At 45.4% G+C, this 18,607-nt stretch overlaps 1 long non-coding RNA gene across 1 annotated transcript in view; it reads right to left on the reverse strand.

Annotated features, from left to right (window-relative positions):
* The window catches only part of LOC147352970 (uncharacterized), a 64,642-nt gene extending 56,142 nt beyond the window's left edge, over positions 1-8,500 (reverse strand). Inside the window, exon 1 of the long non-coding RNA XR_015145288.1 lies at positions 8,382-8,500. This is a non-coding gene — a long non-coding RNA (uncharacterized LOC147352970). The remainder of the gene's footprint in view (positions 1-8,381) is intronic.
* Positions 8,501-18,607: the final 10,107 nt, after the last annotated feature.

Raw genomic sequence — 18,607 nt, forward strand, 5'->3', positions numbered from 1 at the left:
TTTCTAATGCCAAACAAAATCACAAGGAAAAAAAAACAAACTATAGCCAAATTCAGACTTAAATTGAAGAAAGTAGGAAAAACCACTAGACCATTCAGGTATGACCTAAATCAAATCCTTTATGATTATACACTGGAAGTGAGAAATAGATTTAAGGGCCTAGATCTGATAGATAGAGTGCCTGATGAACTATGGAATGAGGTTCGTGACATTGTACAGGAGACAGGGATCAAGACCATTCCCAGAGAAAAGAAATGCAAAAGAGTAAAATGGCTGTCTGGGGAGGCCTTACAAATAGCTGTGAAAAGAAGAGAAGTGAAAAGCAAAGGAGAAAAGGAAAGATATAAACATCTGAATGCAGAGTTCCAAAGAATAGCAAGAAGAGATAAGAAAGCCTTCTTCAGCGATCAATGCAAAGAAATAGAGGAAAACAACAGAATGGAAAAGACTAGGGATCTCTTCAAGAAAATCAGAGATACCAAAGGAACATTTCATGCAAAGATGAGCTCAATAAAGGACAGAAATGGTATGGACCTAACAGAAGCAGAAGATATTAAGAAGAGATGGCAAGAATACACAGAAGAACTGTACAAAAAAGAGCTTCTGGACCCAGATATTCACGATGGTGTGATCACTCACCTAGAGCTAGACATCCTGGAATGTGAAGTCAAGTGGGCCTTAGAAAGCATCACTACGAACAAAGCTAGTGGAGGTGATAGAATTCCAGTTGAGCTATTCCAAATCCTGAAAGATGATGCTGTGAAAGTGCTGCACTCAATATGCCAGCACATTTGGAAGACTCAGCAGTGGCCACAGGACTGGAAAAGGTCAGTTTTCATTCCAATCCCAAAGAAAGGCAATGCCAAAGAATGATCAAACTACCGCACAACTGCACTCATCTCACACACTAGTAAAGTAATGCTCAAAATTCTCAAAGCCAGGCTTCAGCAATATGTGAACCGTGAACTTCCTGATGTTCAAACTGGTTTTAGAAAAGGAAGAAGAACCAGAGATCAAATTACCAACATCTGCTGGATCATCGAAAAAGCAAGAGAGTTCCAGAAAAACATCTATTTCTGCTTTATTGACTATGCCAAAGTCTTTGACTGTGTGGATCACAATAAACTGTGGAAAATTCTGAAAGAGATGGGAATACCAGAACACCTGATCTGCCTCTTGAGAAATTTGTATGCAGGTCAGGAAGCAACAGTTAGAACTGGACATGGAACAACAGACTGGTTCCAAATAGGAAAAGGAGTTCGTCAAGGCTGTATATTGTCACCCTGTTTATTTAACTTATATGCAGACTACATTATGAGAAACGCTGGACTGGAAGAAACACAAAGCTGGAATCAAGATTGCCGGGAGAAGTATCAATAACCTCAGATATGCGGATGACACCACCCTTATGGCAGAAAGTGAAGAGGAACTCAAAAGCCTCTTGATGAAAGTGAAAGTGGAGAGTGAAAAAGTTGGCTTAAAGCTCAACATTCAGAAAACGAAGATCATGGCATCCGGTCCCACCACTTCATGGGAAATAGATGGGGCAACAGTGGAAACAGTGTCAGACTTTATTTTTCTGGGCTCCAAAATCACTACAGATGGTGACTGCAGCCATGAAATTAAAAGACGCTTACTCCTTGGAAGGAAAGTTATGACCAATCTAGGTAGCATATTCAAAAGCAGAGACATTACTTTGCCAACAAAGGTCCATCTAGTCAAGGCTATGGTTTTTCCTGTGGTCATGTATGGATGTGAAAGTTGGACTGTGAAGAAGGCTGAGCGCCGAAGAATTGATGCTTTTGAACTGTGGTGTTGGAGAAGACTCTTGAGAGTGCCTTGGACTGCAAGGACATCCAACCAGTCCATTCTGAAGGAGATCAGCCCTGGGATTTCTTTGGAAGGAATGATGCTAAAGCTGAAACTGCATTACTTTGGCCACCTCATGTGAAGAGTTGACTCATTAGAAAAGACTCTAATGCTGGGAGGGATTGGGGGCAGGAGGAGAAGGGGACGCCAGAGGATGAGATGGCTGGACGGCATCACTGACTCGATGGACGTGAGTCTCAGTGAACTTCGGGAGTTGGTGATGGACAGGGAGGCCTGGCGTGCTGCGATTCATGGGATCGCAAAGAGTCGGACACGACTGTGCAACTGATCTAATCTGATCTGATCTGATAGTATCTCTTATGAATATAGATGCAAAAATTCTCAACAAAATACTAGTAAACTGAACCTAGCAATATAATTAAAGGATTATACATCGATACCAAGTGGTAGTCATCCAAGGAAGGCAAGGTTGGTCAAAATAAATCAAGGTAATATACCATATTAATAGAATAAAGGGGAGAAAGCCACATGATCATATTAATAAATGCAGAAAGAGAATCTGACAAAACCCATCATCTTCCATGATAAAAACATACAACAAACTAAGGACAGAAATTAACTTCCTCAACCTGATAAGGAGAATATATGAAGAACTTACAGCTAACAAACTCACTCAGTCGTGAAAGACTGGACACTTTCTTTCTTTCTAAGATTAGGAACAAGACAGAAACGTCTATTCTCACCACTTCTATCCAACAATGTACTGGAATACTTAGGAACAGATTTAACCAAGAAAGTGTAGGATGTGCACCCTGAAAACTCTGAAACTTTGCTGAGAGAAATCAAGGAAAACCTAAGTAAATGAAAAATGATACCTATGGTTATCCATGACCATAGATAAAAAGCCTTAATGTTGTTAAAATGGTAATAGCTCCCCAATGAATCAATACAACTCTATCAAAATCATAACTGTCTTTTTTTATTTTTACTTTTCAAAGAAATGGACAACCTGATGCTAAATTTCATAAGGAAATGCAAGGTATGTGAATAGTCAAAATCTTGAAAAACAAAGAAGACATACTCCTGATATCAAAACTTATTGAAAAACAATAAAAATCAAACTGTGTGATACTGGCATCAAGACAGACATACAGATCGATGGAACAGAACTCAGAGTACAAAAATAAACCTATACATCTATGGTCAATTGATTTTCAACAAGGTTACCAAGACCATTCGATGTGAAAGAACAGTCTTCCCCACTAACAGTGCAGTGGCAACTGGATATCCAAGTGCAGAAGAATTAAGCCAGGTCCCCTACCTTACACCATATGTGTATTTCAGTCGCTCAGTTGTGTCCAACTCTGAGACCCTATGGACCGCAGCTCACCAGGATCCTCTGTCCATGGGATTTGCCAGGCAAAAATACTAGAGTGGGTAGCCATTTCCTCCTCCAGGGGATCTTCTCAACCCAGGGATCGGATCGAATCCTCGTCACCTACATTGACAGATGGATTCTTTACCACTGAGCCACCTGGGAAGCCCTCACTTTATACCATATTCAGCAAGTTAACTCAAAGTAGATCAAAAATCTAAATGTAAGAGCTAAAACTATAAGAGGAAAAAAAAAAGGAATAAATCCCTATGACTTGGATTAGGCTGTGGTTTCTTAAATGTGACACTAAGAGCACAAGCAACAAAAGAAAAAAAAAAAACTAGATAAGCTGTATTTCAACAAAATTTAAAAATCTGTGCTTCAAACGATGCACCTTTGAAACACCACCAAGAAAATGAAAAATGTTAAGTCTTATGTACTGAAGGTGTGTGTCCTGAAATTCATATGTTGAAACTCCACCCACTAAATACTGAGGCACTTGGAGGGGGGCCTTTGAGAAGTAATCAGGGTTAGATGCGGCCACTAGGGTGGATCCATCACAAATGGGATTTGTGCCCTCTGCGGGTCTGAAAGGGCAGGGAGGATGCAATGAGAAGGTGGCCGTCTGTGATCGTGAAGCGTGTTCTCACCAGAACCCAACAGGCCAGAACCCTGATCTCACAGCTTCCAGCCAGAGCTACACAATACAAATCTCTGTTGTTTGTAAACCACCCAGTTAGCGGTGCTTTATTACAGCAGCCTGAACCAACTAAGATAATGACCCAGAGAATCACAGTAAGTGTTTGAAAATCATACATCTGACAAACGTCTAGAATTCAGAATCTATGACGTAATCTCACAAAGCAATAAAATGACAGATCACCCAATTAGAATATATGCAAAAAGCCGGAGCAGACGTTCATCTAAGGAAAATAAACCAAAGGCCGACAAACACGTGAGAAGGTGTTCATCATCGCTATTCATTAGGAATATGTAAATCAAAATCATAATCTGATGATTTCACTTCACACCTACCAGGATGGCCATAATTTAAAAATGAGAAATACAAGTGTTGGTGTAGGCATGGAGATATTGGAAGCCTCGTTCATTGCTGACGGGAATATAATACGGTGTAAACACTGTGAGAAACATTTTGGCAGTTCCTTAAAAGCTGAAACACAGAATTACCCTATGACTCAGAATTTCACTCCTAGGTATATACCGAAAACAGACAGAAGCATATATCCACAGAAAAGCTTGCAGAAAAATGTCCAGAGCAGCATGACTCACACCACCCAACAGGTAGAAACAACCCACGTGTCCATCAGGTAAAGAACTGACAGAATAAATATGGAATATACAAACACTGGAGCATCATTCAGTCATATAAGGGGACAGAACACTGACACGTGCTCCAACACAGACAAATCCTGAAAGCGTAGTGCGAAGCGAACGCAGTCAAATGCAATTGGCCATATAGCGTACGAGTCGATTTATAGCAGTAAATGCACAGAATGGGCAAATCCATGGAGACATGAGGTAGTGCAGTGGTTGCCAGTGGATGGGGGGATGGGGAAAATTGGGAGGGAAGTGATTTCTTTTTGGGGTGATGGAAATATTTTAGAATGACTGCAGAACACTACAAATATACCATAAACCACTGGATCGTATATTTCAAAAGGCCTAAAATGTTTTCTTCTATAAAATTATTTCGAAAACAATAGCAAACTTTGATCTGGGAAGATGAACTGTCAACACGACCCCTCTGCTGTTTTGCTCTGGGTTATTCCTTTTCCTTTCGTCAGCTGCTCCCTATGCCACTTCCCATCACCTGCGTCCCACCAGCCTCTGTTGCTCCCACACTGGCCTCTCCTTTTCCCAGCACACCAGGTGAATCCCACCCTACAGGTCCTTCTGCACTGGCGACTGGGGGCTCCTGCCAAGAACCTCCTGCTCCTGGTCTGGGCATCAGTGGTTTCTTTTCCTTTTGTGGTCACAGTTCAAATGTCCCCCTTAGGAGAGACCTTCCTTGAAAACTAAAATCGATCCCATTGCACCAGGAGGTGCTGGAAGGTTTGAGTTTGCCCCTCTGGGTCCCATCCACCCCTCCCCTTCTTCTGTGCTAAAGAAGGCTGATCTTTACGAGCAACAGTGGGCTCCTGGGACCTCAGGCTACAGGCTGGATCTGGCCACTGGATGTGCTCACAGGCAGTCGAGGGCAGGAGGGGTGTGGGTCAGAGTATTGATGCCCCATGCCATCCCTGCTGGGGGTCTCCGGTTCACCCTGAACCTGCCCACACCTACATAAATAGTCCTTTACAGAATTCTCCTTAATTATTCAATTTGTGCTGTCTGTCTTCTGGTATATGTGTGTTGATGTATGTGTGTGTTCTGTTATATATGCTCGACAATAATTTTAAATATCTACATTTTTATCACGCTCTCCCTCTAGGAGAGTAAACCTCAAGAGGGGAGACAGCCTGCCTGCCTTTTTCGCAACCATAGCCTGGGTGCCTGAAACTGTGCTGAGCAGAAAATACGTGCCTATGAATATACTTGAATACTTAATATATTGTTGTTACTGTCACTCAGTCACTCAGTCGTGTCCGACTCTTTGTGACCCCATCGACTGCAGCGCGCCAGGCTTCCCTGTCCTTCCCTGTCTCCTGAACTTTGCTCAAACTCATGTCAATGATGCCATCCAACCATCTCACTTTCTGTCACCCCCTTCTCATCATTTGCAATTATTTTATCAAGGGAAACCTACACATTGCTAATGGATCAGGTCCCCTACATTTCTTCAACTGACTTAAGCTCCCAGGCAGCAAGGTTTCTGAGTTCATGCTCATTTTCCTTAACCCCTTTGGCTCTAGAGAGCTGCAACACAGGGTTACAAATGAGTTACTCTCTGGAATGGATTTAGCTGTAAACCCCTTCTGTTACAGGTTAATAAAATCTAGGAAATTACCTCTGAACAGCCAGAAATACATTGTGGGCAAATGAGGAGACAGCTGAGCAATAAGGATTTGAGTTTTCAACGTTTATGTTTGCTTTCACTCCTAATAAATATTTAAGTTAGATTGAATTTAACTTAACTTGATGACTATTTAAGTTTAATAGTCATCTGTTTATAGCAGTACTTTCTGCAAATTTTTAGTTAAGAATCTTTGGCTCTTAACCAAAAGGCATTTAAAAAAAAACCACCTTTCTCCTACCATAAATTTGTAATTCCACATTCACTTATGTAATTGTTGTATGAAATCAATTTCAGTTGTATTTCTTTTGCAGAAGCACAGATGGGAAAGGACTCATTTGCATTTGGAATTTACTTGGTACAGTTGACAGCCAAAATGAGAAATTGTGATAGTCAGAATAACGACCTCCCTTCCCCCGACAAAAAAACGGTCCAGTCCTAATGCCGAGAACATGTGACTCTATTACTTGGCATGGGAAATGGGAATGAAGGTTGCAGATGGAATTAAGACTGCTAATCAGCCGACCCTAAAATAGGTGATTTCGGACGACCTGGATGGGCTCAGTGTAAACACAAAGGTCCTTCAAGGTGGAAGAGGGAGGTGGAATCAGGGGGTTGTGAGGTGAGGAGGAATCCACCCACCATTGCTGGCTCTGAAGACAGAGGAAGGGCCACAAGCCAAAGGGCACAGTGACCTCTAGAAGCTAAAAAAGGCAAGGAAATTAGTTTTCTAATTCTCTCCTAGAGCTGCCAAAGGAACACAACTATGCTGATTTTAGCCTAGGGAGATCCATGTCAAACTTCTGAAGTCCAGAAGAGTAAGATAACTAATTCCTGTTGTTTCAAGCCAAGCTGGTGACAGTGTGTTACTGCAACAAGAGAAAGTCAGTGTAGACATAACCGTATTCTCCGTTTTAGAGGGGCAGCCTGTGCCCCTCCTCTAAACTAGGTATTATTATTTTTTGTGGGACATTTCGATCGTGCAAACGTGAGTACAGAGTCATTTGGGTAGACTTTTGGCTTTTTTTTTTTTTGTACAAGTCTATAATACATTCCAAATATTCCCATCAAAATGGGAGGTGCCCCTAAGTTAAGTTGGGTTAATCTTCCAATTCCCAGCTCTTTTGCAAGAAGCAAAGGAGAAAACAAACATCTCCAAGCACCCCAAAGTGTCAGCAACAATGCAGATTGTGTGGCCTTTGCTCTTCCCGCCCAGCACAGTGGTGAGCTGCAAGAAAAGGGGTTAATACGCACGAGGAAGGTAAGACCTGAGTTGTGAGGGAAGAGCAGCTCCCTAGAGCAGTGCGTTATTTGCAAAGTACATTTTCCTGCTTCCACGGTGTGCAGGGAACCTGGGCTTCCTGACATGTTGCAGCTAGCTCAGACGCTCCGACAGAGCCAAATGACTCAGTCCCTGGACCACTACCAATGTTTTCGGGATTGAATCCTGCACTTATTTTCTGAGGAACAATGTTGAACTGGTCTCTGTGGCACTGTGTCAACTGACATCACCCTTTAATTGCAGATATGTCACGGCAGACTACCACCAATACCGAGTGAAGGATCCCAGGACGAGTTAAACGGTGCAGTGGAAGCTGTGGTGCGTTTCCCATATTCTTGGCCTGGCAGAAGGTCCAGGCCGTGAAGATGTGGGCTATTCAAGCCTGCTCACTCTGACCTCGAAAATGCTCAAACAGATTGAACCACATTTATCTACCAAGTACAAAGCAAATCGGTGTGACAGTCTCTCTGAAGGGCACCTTACTCTGCTCTCATCTATTTTAAGTAACTCCCACGAATCAAATAGTGCTTGAAACACACACAAGCTAGGTTCACACCAAAAGCATGTTTATGTCCCCCTGTGGATGGCTAATGTATATGCCATGAATTATGGGACTCAGGATAAGCTACTGCTTAGGGATTGTGAAAGTGAATATCTACGTGGAGGGTGAAATCTTGAGCCCAGTGGCCTTTGAATGTAACATCCTGTGAAGGAGACCGTGCCCATACTTGTTTTCAATACCGGAAGATCAGGAGTGGATACAAAGAGAACTGACCTTTGTATGAGTCCTTTACACACTGTCCATCCAGATGTGACCTCACACATAGTCATCAGCTGGCTTTTAATAAGACACTTGACATAAAGAACAAGAGCTGCCTTTATGAACTTGCAAAGGCCAAAGTCAGTCACCTCTTTCATACCTGTGAGAACTGAGGTTGCGGACTCCCTGGATGAATGGTCCTCGTTAAGTTCTTACAAGGCTCTTTAGTTCCAGGGGAACGAAGCTGATGGACCTGCAGCAGCTTTGATGAAGGTCTGGAGAAGAAAGCAAATGGAAAAATTCACAATGCTATGTGGGCCTTTGCATTTTCCTGGAGAGAGAATACAGTCCTCTGGTGATGGGCACAGGTCTCCCCTTTTTATGTGTGCATGTGTAGAAGACTATGGGGCGGTGGGCATGCATGCTAGGTCACTGCAGTAGAGTCCTACTCTTCGTTACCCTATGCACTGTAGCCGGCCAGGCTCTTCCAGCCATGGAGTTCTCCAGGCAAGAATACTGGAGTCAGTAGCCATGCCCTACTCCAGGGTATCTTTCCAACCCAGGGATCAAACCCAGGTCTCCTGAGTCTCCTGCATTGGCAGGTGGGTTCTTTACCACTAGTGCCAACCTGAAGTGGGTACTCTCCTCAGAGATGAGACACTGATTAAGTACCAAGGATACCACATGCCAGGGAACTCGCCAACCTATGTCCTCAACAGATAAATCAGAGTCCCCTTTTATTATAACAACACTGTGTTCTAAGCAAAGTACTAGACACTTTCCATGTATTATTTCATGACCACTTCTCTGCCATGTTCTCTTTCTAAAGTGTCCACCCAAAGCCCCAGGAATTTGGCCAACACTGCGTTGGATGGCCTGATAGTGTCTATGTCTGCAGAGCTACTATATTAAGGCTAATGTGTACACTGTTTAAGTTAAGGTTGGGTTTGAAAAAGAACCTGGATCATCTGATGCTTGTGTTCGATACTCTGCCACTTGAGATGACTTCAGATTCTTAGGCTAAAATAAGATATCAAGGCTGGCAGAATGATGTCTGCACAGTTCAAATAAATTGATGAAAAGAAACATAAACATAATCCTCCCCAATTCTGCTGTGTTTAGTTTATAAAATCTTACTATCTGCCTTAAGCTTAGGCATTTCCTAGAAGAGTTTTCAAAGTGTGCTCCTTATGGAACTTACCAGGTCAAGGTCTTTGGCAGGGTGGTGAGGCTTCACAAGTCTAAACTGCTGACAACCCCCAGGGGAACACCCATTCACAGGACAGCTTTAAAACCACTGTTCGGGAGGCTACAGTCAATCTCAAGCTCTGATATCTAGGGTCCCTCCCTCTCCCCCTTCTGCCCTCCCTCCCCTCTTTGTTTCTCCGTCTGTCTCTCATTCTGTCCCATGATTTTCAATTCTTTAACGCTTTAGTCTCTTCTTTTCTCCCATATTTTTCTGTCGAAGTTCACTTTTGTCTGTGTGCCAGTGAGAATTGAGAGGACAATTAAATGAAATGTAGGTAGGTGGACAGGTAGATTTAATTACGTGAAGAATAAAATATATTCTTCAGACTTTTTTTTCCATGAAGAGCAAGCTATTTCTTTAGAAAACTTCCTTGGCAAGCTGGAGGGAGAGAAGCCAAGGCCCTCAGGGGCCTCAATTTGAACAGCAAGGCTCTGCAGGGGGCAGAGAGAGGAATGTGTTTATTGCTCCTGAGCAGAGAAGAGGAGATAAGGGAGGATGAGGGGCAGGAGGAAGGGAGCCAGTACGATTGGGGGTGGGGGTGGGGGGCGGTGCTCACAAACGAGTCTGTCCTCTCCCAGCACTTGCACCAAATGTAAATAAATGTTGGTGGAGTCTGAGTCAACATGGTGCTGAATCAACAATGAAGGCCGAATTCTACATTTCGGTGGATGCCTGAGAGAACCAATCTAGGGAGCCGCAGAGAAGCACGAGGCATTGCAGCCCAGATACTCAGACACTTCTGTAAATCTAAGGGAGGGCCTGAGATTGGCAGGCACAAGTCAGGACCTGAGGGTCTGAATCAAGTTTAAAGATCTCTTAAGAAGAGAGTTAACTGGGAGTTATCAGAAGATGGGGACACTTCTGAGAGTTAGAGGGAGCATCTGAAAGATGCAAAGACAGGAGGCATATTCCAGGAAACAACCAAAGAGGCCTCGGGTATCTTGAGTTCACGGGAAAGCGAGTAAACGCCATGGAGCTGGCTCAGAAGGTCCCCCTAAACTATGCTAAGGCAGCTGGGGGACAGAGAAGAAGGGGAAAGAGACGCGAATGCATCTGGAGGAGAAGCTCCAGAAACGTGAGCCTTCACATCTGTGAGAAGATCAATACTGGCGGCCTTAGGTAACAGACGAAGATAGATTCAGTTTTATAGTAGATTCAGATGAATAACCAACACTGGGTTCACAGGAATTTTTTAAAAACGAATAAAGGAAAGAAGCCAGGAAAAAGGATGCAAGGGAGGGAGGAAGCGAAGGAGGAAAGAAGGAAGGAGCGAGGAGTTGGTTTGGAGCTGCCTGTTTTCTGCTGCCTTCCTCAATGACTGAGGGTAGAATTCAAAACGCTGGGACTGAGCCGTGTGTGAGGTCCCCTGGAAGGAGGAACTCCCCTCCCTGCAGACAGAGGTTGAGGCCAGGCAAGGCCAGGCTGTCCTGGGCAGCCCTGGGCCTTTGGCTGTAAGTAAGGTCACGCAGGAGCCTGGTGGGCTGCAATACATGGGGACGCTAGGAGTCGGACACAACTGAGCGACTTCACTTTCACTTTCCCCTTTCATGCACTGGAGAAAGAAATGGCAACCCACTCCAGTGTTCTTGCCTGGAGAATCCCAGGGACAGGGAAGCCTGGTGGGCTGTCATCTCTGGGGTCGCACAGAGTCGGACATGACTGAAGCGACTTAGCAGCAGCAGCAGCAGGGTCATGCAGTTACAACTGATCTTGTTTCATTTTCTTTACAGCAAAAACCAGAGTCGAAACTTCCACAGAACAAAGTGAAAGCAAGCAACAGCCACAATGGTAACAACGTTCTCCCATTGTGGAGAGGAGACTCTGAATGGAGGTGGGGGACAGCACCCGTGAATTTGACCCCACAGGCCAGCCTTGTGTGTAGCACTACACAGTCTGCCTGAGGAGAGTGAGCTGAGGTCTGGAGACGCACAAGGGAAAGGAGCTGAAGCCAAGGCGGACGCTGCAGGCTTGGGTATCGCCCTCTGCTGATACACTGAAGAAGAGAGAGGCCAGGCCGGGGCAACACCCGCTCATGTCCCCCCAGCTTAGAGATCTCCTCCAGATTTCTGTTAGTGAAGCTAAGGCAACAGACAACCTCACAATGATGATGACACTATCCAACAACGCTACCATAGCAGTGACTGCCTTCTTTAAAAGCCCCAAAGCCCCAAAAGACAAGTTGGTCTTCATATCTCGAACGATTGCAAAATGCCTCTCCCCCTCCCCTCTGTCATCTTTCTGAGATGACTGTTCCCTCTGCATGAGTAATTCCAATAGGAATGCTAATGCCTTTGACATGTGTCAACATCACCCTGAAGAAAAGCTGTTGGATGGTTTTACTGGCACATGCAGCGCGGGGTACCGATGACGTGCGCTTGCCTCAGCCTGACACTCACACGGCATATTCAAAGCCGATCGCTTGTGGGATCCTGACACTGGTCCAGTGAAGGAGTCCTGCTCACCATGCTCGCCAATTACGTTCTTGCCACCCTTTCTTTTAGCGAAAGGAGGGCCTTTCCTTTCTTCAATCAGAAATTTGTACAGAGACTGTCCTCCACGCAGATACCAGCGGTATGAAAATAAAGCATTTGGAATAACATGCCAAACTGGGAGTACAGGGCGAGACACAATACTGGATGTGAAGATGCAGGGGTTTGCACTCAGATAATTGTGGCTTTCTGATTTTTCAGTTTGCTCTTATGTAACAAGTGCAAAAACGACATAGTGTGGCCTCAGTCAATGTGGGCACTGCTCATATATTAACTTACTACGAGACCCACTCCCTAGGGACGTAGTCCCCTGGGAACTGGCTTCTGGTTGCCCCAGTCATGGGAGGCACTGGCTGGAGTCTGGTGGCTGGGAGGTGAAGCCCTGCCAGAGGGATTCTTGCCCGCTCTGTGCTGTGCTCGACGTCTCAAGCAAGGCTTGTCCCTCCTTCACCATTCCCGCCCCACCCAAGGAGCCTCCACCACCCAATTTGCCGTCGTGCAGCCGGGCTTCTGAGTCCGGATGAGATCTCGTCCTGCCTTTGTTCCTGCAGCCCCAGGGGTGGCAGGAGACCCCAGCTGTCACCCATGCCTGCTTACCTTATGTTGACACCTTCAGACCCTGTAAATCTACGTCCCATAGTAAATTTTTGCTATTGGGCCCCCGGCTCTTCTTTCTGACAGGCTGGAGTGTGACTGGTCCAGAACATTCCACAGGGCCACATGAATGCAGGGTTGGAATGTCAGCGTGCTGTTATCTGATTTGCGTCTTTTCAGTTCGTTTCCTGTTGGCCCGAAGAATGTTCTCAAAATTACGTGGACTCTCAGATGGTGTTCCATTCAAACTTTCAGGGCATGCAGGTTTTATTAACATTGTTGGCATATGATTATCCCTAGGAATGAAAAAATGCCTAAGACCCTGAGGGATTTATAGTCTGGGGTGGGGGGAGTAGTTGAGGAGACGTTTTCAGACGATTCTGAACTCGGGTGGGGAGACACTTCTCCAAACCAGAAAGGGCGGCACGTCTTGGTAAAGTAACCACTCCTCTCCCGGGTGGCCCTGGGCGCTCCGTCTGCTGGGGTACTGTGTGTCTTTCACAAGACGGGCTCTGCTTCACTCCCAGTTGACATGGGAGCTTGGCAGGATGCTTGGATTAGGTGTTCCCTTGTTCTGAGACTTGTTACATTTGAGAGAGAATTCAGTCCCAGCCTGGAGGACTTTGCTCCGGGGAAGGTGAGGCCCAGCTTTTCTGGAACTGCGAGACAAGCTGTACCAAGGGAGAAACGGCTCCCAGGTCTCAGTGTGATCGTGCCGTGAGCTCCAACACGTACCCGTGGACGGCAGCTTTTGGAGGTGCGGTGAGGTCAAAGCACACCAAGCTCCACGGTCGGCACCTGGGTCTCCCGGGTGCCAACAGAAGCATATCCACAAGGCCACCTAAACACTTGGCCAAGAAAGTTAGTGATGGGCGTACCTCACAAAACATTTAAGTTTGGGCTCATTTCAATTAAGCCTCTCAGAGCCTCAGGTGCCTGTCCAAAGCTTACCTGAGCCTGAACTCTTGGAACCAAGCAAGTTTGCCGAGACCTGCACAAACATGCTTTCCCATGAGAAGTCTGGCAGGAGGAATCCCCTCATCTCCACCCCAGTCTAAAAAGGTCCCAGCTGAGAACTACAAAAAGTACCTCCCAAACATTTCTAAACTCTGAAAAGTCTGGATTTCAGTTTAACCAGCAATGCCCAATATCTGCTCTTTATTGAGGGGTGGGGTGGGGTGGGGTGGGGACGGTGAGAGCTCAAAAAGTATCTTTCTGTCCCAGATGAATATGTCATATAACATGGAGGCAGAATGTCTCCATGAGGCAGATAACCAGTGAAGGGCACGGTGCAAAATGTGGTTCTTTCTTTCCTATTCTGAGTTGAAAACTGTGGGTTGCATTCAGTTAGATTGGGGGGTGAGTTCAGGCCAGAGTGGGTTGGCTTCCTCTTACTTCCTACCGTCATTAAAAGCCTTTATCTAATATATTTAATGACAGTGATAGTAACAATATAATAACTGACATTAATGGAACTCAGATCAACCCTGTGCTGAGCACTTTATAAGTGATTATCTTATTTTATCCTCATAGCTACTCTATGGGCTGGGTGCTGACTACCTACACTGTAACAGACAAGAGAAACAGGCCATGTGAGGCCACATTACTTGTCTGAATTCACCACTGTTAAGAGGCAGGAACTGAATTTGGGTCTCTCCAGTTATAGAGTATGAACTCCTAAACATTTTGCTGGTTGGCTCTCCCCTCAGATGCTTTATCGCAACCAAGAACAAAGCTATCATCTAAATAAATGAAGCTGGTTCCACTCATAAGAAAATGGGCATGAAAAAGCTTTGAGAGCAGCGAAGCCTCACAGAAAGGTTAAGAATTAATGACTATAGAGAAAGAAATTCTACGGTGTGGGAGGAATGGCAGAAAAGGGAGAGTGGGGAAGATATTGATCATGAAATGAAAAGAACTGTATCTTGGAAACATATCAATGTAACGATTATGAATATGTAAAATTTAAGCATTCAAGGACTGGAAGGGAGAAATAAGGAGAAGTGAGGGGGGTATTAATTTGTGGGGAGGTGTGAAAATGGGCACAGATCTTTTCTTTCTCTGATTCAGATTTCCATTAGGTCATCTGTGCAAATTAAAAAAGATCCTCGGAATCCTCATCAAGAACCAGGCATTCAGGACTGTTGTGTGGTTAACCACAGCCCTGCACACACAGGCTTGGCATGTCAGGGCTATGTGACTGAACAGCACTTGGAGGGAGTGCGTATTCTACATGGCAAATGTCTGTATTCTTTCGCTGAGCCACGCTCTGAGATGTCATCCTTATGACAAGGAAAACCCTGGAAGAGGAGACAGAACACAAACTTCGTGTCTTGACTTTAAAAAGGCTACAGGCTCTTCTGCGTGTTCTTAGAAACATGAGTTGCATGGGATCTCACATTTGAAAGTGCGTGAGAATCACCTGGCGATCCTTTAAGACCGGAGACTCTCAAAGATTCATACCTAGACGTTTGTGACACAGAAGTCCAGTGGGGACGGGGAATCTGTATTGTTAACCCCTGCCCTAGTTTAACAAACCCTTCAGGAGACCTGGGTTGTTGACCCCTGGGTCAGGAAGATCCTCTGGAAATGGCAATGGCAACCACTTCACTATTCTTGCCTGGGAAACTCCATGGACAGTGGAGCCTGGAGAGCTACAGTCTAAGGGGTTACAAAGAGTCAGACATGACTGAGCACGCACTCACATGCACACAGGTGGTTGGGATGTCAGTGGCCTGCAGACCACGACGGGACAGAGGAAGTCACAGCTCAAGTGAGAGGAAAATTAGGCCCTAATTTTCATAAGTGTGGAAACTGATGTTTGTTGTGTGTTGTTATAACTGAGCTCATTCTTAGAAAACCAGATTTTTTGCATTGGTGGATGATGTGACTTTGGGGGAAGCCATATATGCTTAGCACTATGTGATCTCAAATCATATACACAGAATACCTTTGTAGAGCAGGATTATTTTGCAGATAAGAGAACTACAGATTAGGAAGGTTTAAGTATTTTGAGTGAGGTCATACAGCTAAAAAGTGTGGGGTCAGGATTCTAAAGCAGTATGTACACTGAGGCCTTTCTAGTCTGCCATGAGCCTTCTAAACCTCTATTCAGGTGAAATGCACGATGCACCCACGACTGAAATAACAGTTATCTGGGAGAAAACGTGGACAGTATAAACAGAACGATCACATTCACAGAACCCATGCACACTGGCCTTCTCGGGGAATGTCAGCCCTGAGGGCTGGTCCCATGGTTCAAGCCGTCTACTCTAGGGTCACTGCAGGCACCTTCCTACTGGTGCGTTGTCTCTTACTACTCTTCCCCATCTGGGACTCAACCAGTGGCTGCTACTGACCAACTGCCACGACAGAGCAGAAGCTTAATACCTCCTGTACCCTGGCTTGATTTTATCACAGTCATGAAAATGGGGGCAGGGAGGAGCATACCCTCTGCAATGAAAACTTCCCTTCCGTATATTTTAATAACATTTCATTTTTTATGATTATCAAAAGAGCATATCAATTTTTTCAGTGGATATTTATGGAATTCTAAGGCTGTGTGCCCGGGAAGGAAGGGGGTTTAGATTTCTGAACAAGGCAAAGCTCTGCCCTTGGGAAGCTTGTATTCAAGAGGATGGAGCACCTGTGACATGTAGGAAAGAAACAACTGAGTGCATAAGATGTTGGAAAACGTCAGCGTGGAGAAGAACAAAGCAGAGGAAGAAAGATAAGGAAGGGAGAGTGGTCTGCATGTTAGTTACACGTATTCATACATATTAATGTGTAGGTGAGGAGGGCATGGTAACCCACTCCGGTATCCTTGCCTGGAGAATCGTGGATGGAGGAGCATGGCGGGCAACAGTTTATAGGGTCGCAAAGAGTTGGACATGACTGAGTGACGTAGCACACACGACGTATAGATACTTTTGAAAACTTTGAACACTCTGAAAAGAATATAAAACACCACCCAGAATCCTACTACACAGAGACAACCACTGCTGACAGTTTGGCCCATTTTCTTTCAGACCTCTTTTCTCTACTGAATTGTGATCACATTCTGCCTGCTTTCTTAGTGTAATCTGCACTTTTTTAACCTAACAGGCCACAGTCATTCTCCCACGTCATTACCATGATTTCACGGTTAAAGGTTTGCTGAGTGCCACTGGAGGAAGGCACTAGAATTGACTTAGCTATTTCCTCCGTTGTTGGTCATTTAGATGATTTCGTGTTCTTCCCAGTACAAATAACATGCTGACGATCTTTCTTACCTCTAAGCCGTAGTGTGATATCTGAGTGTTTTTCCAGAATACATTTATGTATTTTTGAGTCTGTTTTCTGAGATTCTTGATGGGTGTTGCCAAACTGCCCCCCAGAAACAGGGTGTAGCAAAGCTTTCCTAAACTCTCTCAAGAGTTCTGTTTCGGGCACGCACTTAATTTACCACCCACCCCGCCTTGAGGGTCCAGGCCTTCCAGGTCTCAGGAGACAATATGCATGTGCCACTCCCTGGCGTGGCCCCTGAAAGGACCCTTGCCATCTGCTTGGTGAAGGAGAATGCCTCTGACCACATGGGCCAGGACCTGAAGAGGTGACTTTCCTCCCTTCCCCCAACCTTTGCTTGAGTGAGTCTTAATCTATTCTGGGCCTCTTGGGGCCCCCATCCAGGAGGCTGTAATCACAGCACTAACCTGTGTTCACATTTCCCATTATCGAGCAGAAATCCCCCTGTGCATCAACATAGCCTGGCTGCTTCCTAATGGCCCCAGCTCCCAACTTCTAATGGCCCCATCCTCATTTCTCCCAAGAGCCAGCTCTTTTTCTTAATGTTTTAAGATTCCTGGTCCAGACGAAATTTCCCCCATGATGTCCATCTGGCCAAATTGAAGGTGATGCCAGCAGTGAGACAGAGAGACGCGTGTGTCTGCGTCAATAGGACAGAGGAACATCCAGGGCTATCCATCTTCTGTCTCCTCCGGTGACGCCCCCTCGCCCCGCCTTGTCTGAGACGTGGGGCTGAGCGACGATGTCCCTGATTGCCAGTGCCGTGCTGCAGGGAAGGGGCGGACGCTGGGACTCTGCTCAGCCTCCCCTCCAGCCCTGACAGCACAAGAAGATGCTGCTTTTCTGTTTGTGGGTCAAACCCCTCCAGAGTGCGGGGCTTCCCCTTTGCAATTTACTGCATCAGAACTGCAGTCTTCAGAGGAGATGTTACCAAGGGCAACAGGGACTCTCTGGACGTTGGTCCTTGCCGGGGTCTGAGCCAGCTGGGCTTCAAAAAGGAGGCCCTTACCCACTCTTGACCTCATTGCTTCCTCAAAACGGATAGAATGCCATGCTGATGTAGAGAGTCATGCTCAGAAGTGATTACCAACCATGCTGCTGGCACAAACATAATGATTGTTTTAAAAAAGGAAAACACTATAAGCACTGGACTCTGCCAGCATCTCCATTTTTTTTTTTTTTTTTTTTCCGTTCCTATGAAGCCACCTGGGGATCAAGTTTTGCAATTCCCCCCTTCTTGATCAAGGTGAGAGATTATTCCCATGTGCTTTCCACGACCAACTACCAAGTACACGGTTTCAGGCTAGGAACCCACTTCCGGGAAGACAGAGGCAGGGGAGTAAAGGAAAAATGAAAGTTCTTGTGCGGCAAATTCAAGAACTTATCTCTGAACTTGGATTTAACTGTTAAAAGTGTTAGTCGCTCAGTCGTGTCTGACTCATGGACTGTGGATCCCCAGACTCCTCTGTCCATGGGATTTCCCAGACAAGAATACTGGAGTGGGTAGCCATTCCCTTCTCCAGGGGATCTTTCCGACCAGGGGATTGAACCCTGGTCTCCCACACTGTAGGCAGATTCTTTGCCATCTGAGCCACCAGGGGAATCCATGTTAACTGTTAACCAGTAATTAAATAATGCAAACAAAGAAGAGTCTTCTTACCAAATCCTTAAAGGATTCCTGGGGAGCAGACTGGAGCCTCTTTGAGCGACAAACAGCCACAGGAGCCTCTCTCTCTCTGTGCTTCTAGCATTCTGCCTCACTCAGGTTTC

The sequence above is a fragment of the Bos grunniens genome, chromosome 18, assembly GCF_055505025.1.
Source record: "Bos grunniens cultivar Pamir isolate PY7600 chromosome 18, Bosgru_T2T1.0, whole genome shotgun sequence".
Lineage (NCBI taxonomy): Eukaryota > Metazoa > Chordata > Mammalia > Artiodactyla > Bovidae > Bos > Bos grunniens.